The following is a 6,831-nucleotide window of genomic DNA, read 5'->3' as shown; positions in this document are numbered from 1 at the left end:
AGGAGCCCGTGGGGACCACACTGGTCCAACTCTCAGAGCCAGGAGATTTTCTGCCATCAGGTGGAATTCGAAGAGAAAAATTTGAGGACGCGATTAATTCTTCCGACAAATGCCTGTCAGGACTGTTCTCACCGGCAGTGTCTAACCTCCCAAGAACTGAGTGCCCAGCTGTGCTACAGCTATAGGCGGACATGAGGGCCGAGTCACAGGAGACACCATCACAGGGTCCCTCCCGTATCCCTGGCCTGGGTTCACTAGGATGTTACCAACAAACAGCCACAACAAACATGCTGGTTCTGTCACAGCTGGGGAGCCAGACACCTGAAATCAAGGTGGAGCTCCAACACTGAACTCCCAAGGACCTTAAGGGACAGTTCCTGTCCTCCCAGCTTTTGGTGACATCCGGCACTCCTTGGCTTGTGGCCGCATCACTCTCACCTCCACACAGGCTTCCCAAGTTCTGTCCGTGCCCTGTCCTCTCCTGTCTCAGTCACTGGATGTGCGGCTCTCCTGGATAAGCCAGTTAAGTTCAAAATCCTTCATTATGTCTACAAATGCTCTCTTTTTCTAATAAAGTCACACTCATAGGTCTAGGGTCTAGGATGTAGACATCTTCCTAGGGACATCCTACCCACTATCTATCTCTCCATCTTCATCCTTTTCCTCCCTGTGTGTCCTCAGGTCCTACCAAGAACTATGTCTCCAAGCTGTTTCACCAAAAGAAAAGAAAGCTTTGCCCCTTGTTATGCTCCGTCCTTCACTGCCCTAAGCCCTGTGGAAGGTCTGGATGGCCACTTCCCTTTCTTACTTAACGCATGCTTTTCCTCTTCTCATGACTTAAATAACGTGTCAAGAATACAGCAGAGTATAGAAAATAATACAGTCTTTACACATCTAAATTGTTTTCCCTTGTGACTGTTCTGAGGTGTGCAAATCCGCTTTAGAAATGTACTCGGTGTTTTGGTTTTGTTTTTTGTTTTGAGATGGGGTGTCACTATGTAGCCAGGCAGGCTTTGAACTCTAGATCTTCCTGCCTCACTCTCCCAAGCACTAAACTACAGGCCTGTGCCGCCATGCCAGGCTGTACTTCAAATACTTTGTTAGCCGGCAACTCAGTTAGACCTGTCTCGAATAAAACATGAAAGTTAGACAGGGCTGTAGCCACATGACAGCATATGGCTGCCATGTACAAGGTCGGAGTCCAACCCTTGGTACTAATCAATTAATTAATTGTTGCTAAGTAGCCAGGCCTAGAAGTACAAGCCTACTATCCCAGCACCTGAGTGCTTGGGGGTGTTGGGGCTTTGAGGTTGTTTTTGACTATATAATCAGTTCAGGGACAGCCTGGTTACATGAAATCTCATTTTAAAAATCTGCAAAATAAAGCCTTTCTAAGTTGGCTCTGACCCTCACCTCTTCTCACTGGACTGCCTCAAGAACACCAGCTCCTGGTTCCTCCTCGGCCTCCACAGCTCCTACCCTGTTGGTCACCCCCTTTCTAGAGTTCCTTCCTCAGGGAACTGCTCTCTAAGTATTTCCCACCTCCCTGCTCCCTAAATCAGGACTTGCCCAGTTTACCTTACCTCTTGCTATTTTTAGGAAAACCTCCTCTGGTCCCACCCAGCAGTGAAGGCTCTAGCCCTGGTGCCATTTCCCATCTCCAACTTGATGACTCATGAAGACTGCAAACTTGGGTTGTCCAGAAGGGGGGACATGTGCTTTTTCCTTCTAAATGTATGCTTCTTCCACAATGTCCCAGATCCCGACATAGCACCACCCCCCTCACATGAGGCACCAAAAACCTGATCCTGTAATTTTATCTCACCAATAAATGGGTCTGCCTAAGGCCCAGCTCTAAGTCTTGGTTAAGAACTGCCATTGCTTCCCATTGCTGGGGGATTAAAGTCTACTGAGTCTTTGCTGCCTTCTTGGGCTGGTTCCTAATCACCTGCTGCCTACCAAGCATGAGTCTTCTGCACCCAACAGGCTCAAACAGAATGTGTGCTCCCCGCTCAACTTCCCCATACGTCTCACCTTTCCCTATTCAAAGTATGGCTGTCGCGCTCTTCCAAAAGACTTTTCTTCTGTTAAAACATGCATAACAAAAATCAGAGATACTGTGGAAGGCTGCCAAATGCCATAAATCGCCGTCGTGTGACTCTTGTTTCCTGTACCAAACAGAAAACACACCCCAGGTTGTTCTGATCCTGAATGGCCCACAAACTGAGCTCTGTTGTTTGTCTAAGAGGAAGCACCTCTTTCTGAAAAGTCAGGCATTGACCTAGTGACTCACCTGAGGGAGGTGTGAACTGTCCGAATCGAATCCCGGCTTCTGTAAGAGAGAAGGAGTTTGGAGATAAGACAAACTCTGTCACTTCAACCTGGCAGCTTTGCAGATGACATCTCCAGGGAGCCGAGCAGTGCCAAAGACCTACGAACGAGGAAAGAGGAAATCGGGCTCGTAAAACAGTGGTGGGTGTGAGGAGGATCGACTGGAGGAGCTTCCTTGGCACCTGCTTACATGTCAATGTCCAGTCTTTGGCCTTACCAGGAAATGGCTTCAGAATGCTTTCGAGAACCCCCACCCTAGCCCTCCATAGGCCAGCCATTCCAAAAAGAGTTATTTCAGAACACCAAAGTAAGGCATCCTCCGAGAAGCCCCAGGCTGTCTCTGCTTCTGTCTGTGCAGTATCTGAAATTTGAGACTCTTCTTTCTGATCCTTGATCACTTAATCCTATCCCGTCCCCAAAGATACCCCAAGCTGTTGCAGCTTGTGAAATAGACACAGACAGGTTTGGGTTCTGTCACATTTTGCCCCCGAGAAAGGTGTTCTGGCCTACACAACCCAGGCTCGGCTACTCTATCAGTTTGATTTCTGTAGCTGCGATAAAATACTGTGAGAAAAAGTGTAGGGGACAAAAGGTTTGCTTTAGCTCAGCTCTAGGTTTTCGTCTATCATTGTGGGGAGGTCACAGCGGCAGGAACTTGAGACAGATGGTCACATTATCCAGTCAAGAAGCAGGAGGAATAAAGGGGTCCATGAACAACTATGCTCAGTCTCCCTTCCGCAGCCTGTGCAGGGCAGGAGGGTGTCACCCAGAGTATGTGCTTCTCGCCTCACAGCCCACAGACGTGAGGCCAGCCTGATCTGGATAATCCCTCACTGAGATGCTCTTCTCAGATGAGCCTAGACTGTCGGGTTGACAGACAAAGCTATCATGGCCACTTGGGGAGAGCTCCCGGGTCCACCTCCAGCAACACTACGGCATCCTGTTTATATGATTTTTATTTATTAGAATGATTTGTAGGCTGTGGTCCAGCTAATCCAACAATGGCTGCCAACGAATAGAAGCTCTAAGAATATAGTAGCTGTTCAGTCTACAAGGCTGGAAGTCTCAGCCGGACTTCAGTATACTTCAAGAAGTACGCTCCAAGGCCGCTAAAAGAATGGACTTGCTAGTTAGGTGAGAGCAAGCATGCAAAAAGCAAAAGCTACCTTCTTGCATGTCCTTACATTGACTTCCAGCAGAAGGCATCACCCAGATTAGAGGTGATTTTGGCCAGCTCAAAAGATCTGGAGTAAAGTTATTTTCTAACTCAAGATCTAGGAGAAAGAGACGTGAACCTGAAGGAAGGGACACATTCAACAGGTCAGCAGATGGAGGCAAAGGAGAGAAGCATCCTTTATAGCCTCACCAAGATAACTCTTTGTAGAGGAATTTTAGTCCATCAACATGGCTTCTCTGATCTCCTCCAAAGACCTTCTAGGTCTGTGTGATCTGGCTGGAATGCAGACACGCCCTTACTACACACTTTTAATCCCAAATAGTGAAGGTAAAGTTAGTTGGCTGAAGGAAGCACTGATGTTTGAAAGTGATGTCTAATTGAGTGGCAGACAAGGTGATGATTAAGAGAAAGATTTGACAGAATGGGATATGCCCAACTCCCAGGAGAGAGGAGAGGGAGGCAATTTAAAAGAGAGCAAGCAGCACAGAGCCAGAGAGGCAGTGTTTACCAGGACAGTTTGCAGAGAGAACAAGCTAGACACAGGTGAAGACAGATGAGCAAGAGAATGAGAAGGAGCCAGAAGATTAGAACAGATTGCTAGAGTTAACTTGAGGCCAAGCATCTGAGAGAACCCAGATGAAATCAATTAGCTTGGAGAGGCATTTGAGCCAGACAGCTGAGTTGAACCAGCCAGCCAGAGTTCAGAAAGAGCTAAAAAGGGTGAGACTATTCAGAAGTAACTCTCAGAGGCTGAAAACATTCTAGGCCTAGATTATATTGTGCGAAGCTAGAAGCTTCCAGGATCAGGCCTGGGATAGCAGACTGAGACAGTTAACACTGAGAGGAAACACACAAAAGCGCCGATACCCTGACTATTTAGAGGTGGGTTGTGGCAGGTGTGTACTTCTTAGCTTGATTGCATATTTTAATTTATTTTATAAAGATCATAACACTCCTCCCCCTCTTCTGAGAAAAGAACAAGAGACCTGTGAAGCCTCTGCTCACTGGATGGAGCCACTTTCTCCAGTGTTCCTTGCTGTCACCGAAAGAACAGCACCAGAGAGCCTGCGCAGGAGTGGGTGTTCCAGGAGCTCATGAGGGGCTGTGGTGATGGTGACATGGTCTCCTGAGCCCTTTGCTAGCCTAATGAACACCCGCTCACAGTTGGAGCGCCAAGTTGAAATCCTTTGTTTTCTTCCTCCCTGCCCCTTCTTTCTCCTCTTTCTCCACCTCCTTCCAAGACAAAGTCTGTCGATTTCTAGAGAGATTGGGAAGAACACGGAGATGCAAAACAGACTCACGTGAGGCTGGTTCTGTTCCCTGGGGCTACAGGAGATGGAGTGACTGGGCCACGTGTGATACCTCTCAGATTTCTGGCCACCAAGCTTTGGCTGAGGGACTGAATTTTGGGTCCAAGTAGCCAAAGGCAACAGAAACTGCCTCAGTTCAGAGCCCTGTTTCCTTCTCCTTCTACATGTCTTTTTTTATGGGGTTCTAGGCCTGGAAAGCAGGCAGTGAGCACAGTACCTTTAACCTCTCACTGGCTCTGATAATATTTTTCTTTTGGGGCCTAAAGTTTATTGTCTTCTTACAACCTAATTATGACTGTCCTCGGTACACTTCACCTTTCTCTTGTTTGGGTTTTACCTTATTGAATGTTAGCTATTCTTTCACTTAAAATTTCTATCTTATTTGAGACAAGTTCTCACTGTGTAGCCCAGGCTGGCCTTGAACACCGGAATCCTCCCGCCTCTTGCCTCTCAGCTGCTGAGACTAAAGGCACGCATCACCATGCCTCACTTTTAAAGCAGTTTTTTTTTTAATATTGTTCTGGGATGCTGTTAATTGGAAAGAGTCTGGTGCTTTCAAGACTTGATTTTAAGTCTTGTCGGGAGGGGCTGGAGCTGTCTCTAGTCAAGCTGATTAGGCCCCATTATTGCAATGATAGTGGAATCCTCCACTCAGGGTTGTGAGCAAAACGGCAGGTCTGTTTATTCTGTCTGCTGTGAACTCCAGAAATTGTTCAGGGGTATTATTTTGGGTGGTCCCTTCTCCAGCCTTCTGCAACTCCAAGGACATACTGTAGAGCTGCAGTTGTATTTCTCTGCTGTAGAATTCTCTGTGAATTCCGCTCCCCCCCCCAACCCTGGATCCCAGATCATCTCAACTCAGGAGTATTGTGGGGCTCTACTGAAATTCCCCTTGGGAAGTGGTCAGGGAAGTGACAGGCTCAAGACCTTCTGACCTCATCACCAATTAACCCTGTCCCTTAGCCAGGAACACTCTGGGGATTAAGCAAGGGAAATCCTAAGACTTGTTCCTCCCACTCTAGAATTTCTACCCAGTGCTGTCTGTGGCCCTGGATCTGAAAGTCATTGGTTTAAGCATTTTGATCGAGGTGTGGTGGCGTGTGCTTCTAGCCTCCAGCACTCTGTAAGCCAAGATAGTGATATTATTTATTTGCTCCAGGATGCTGACTTCAGGTGGGAATTGTTCAGGGAGAAAAGAGTTTAGAGAATGTGAATCCTGTGTGTTAGGGTGTAAGCAGGGCCAGCTGCTTTCCCGGTCTCACTGTCTTCTTCATGCCAACGTTTGCTGTGTTCTATGCCCTTGGTGACATCAGCCACCACTGCAGCTTCCGCATTGAAAATGTGGGTCCTTCCAGTCCCTCTGGATATTGTATATCCTGGGAATATTATTAAACTGATGCACCAGTATGAGGCAAAGCTGATCCTTGTGAGGACCTTGTGAGCTTAAGAATCATTTCATAGACAAGGACACTGCTGTACCCAGCCAGTGCTCAGCCTGATTTCACTCACAGAAGCTCAAGCAGTACATATTTGGCTCTTACTGTTATCTCTTCTTTGTTTAAGACATGATCTCACTCTGTTTCCCAGGCTCACTCTGTACTCCTGATGCTCCTGCCTCAGTTTCCCTCCCGAGATCTGACATTATGAGCACACGCCATCACACTCAACAATAACTCATGTTTTCAACGCATGCCCGGCTCACTGCAGCGCTTGCCGAAAGCAAGCTGCTCCAAACCAGTCGGAGCTCTGTTTTAAAAGCTTTTCCATGCCTCTGTACATGTGAACGGAATATTTATTGAATATATGTACATATTTTTAAACAATCTGCCATCTCTTGATGAGTGAGAATTCCCAACAGAAGCTTGGGGCTGCTATGAGAGGAAGTTTTGGAAAATGTCAGCTATGAGGAGAAAAGAGAAGAGGGAGAGATACAATGGAAATAGTAAGCCCATTGCTCAAGTCCTTTAAAACCTCTGGAGCTGGAGACAATGAGCAGATACTATCTCTTTCCTA

This window comes from Meriones unguiculatus, chromosome 20 (genome assembly GCF_030254825.1).
Source record: "Meriones unguiculatus strain TT.TT164.6M chromosome 20, Bangor_MerUng_6.1, whole genome shotgun sequence".
Classification (NCBI taxonomy): Eukaryota; Metazoa; Chordata; class Mammalia; order Rodentia; family Muridae; genus Meriones; species Meriones unguiculatus.
This window is presented reverse-complemented; position numbering follows the sequence as displayed.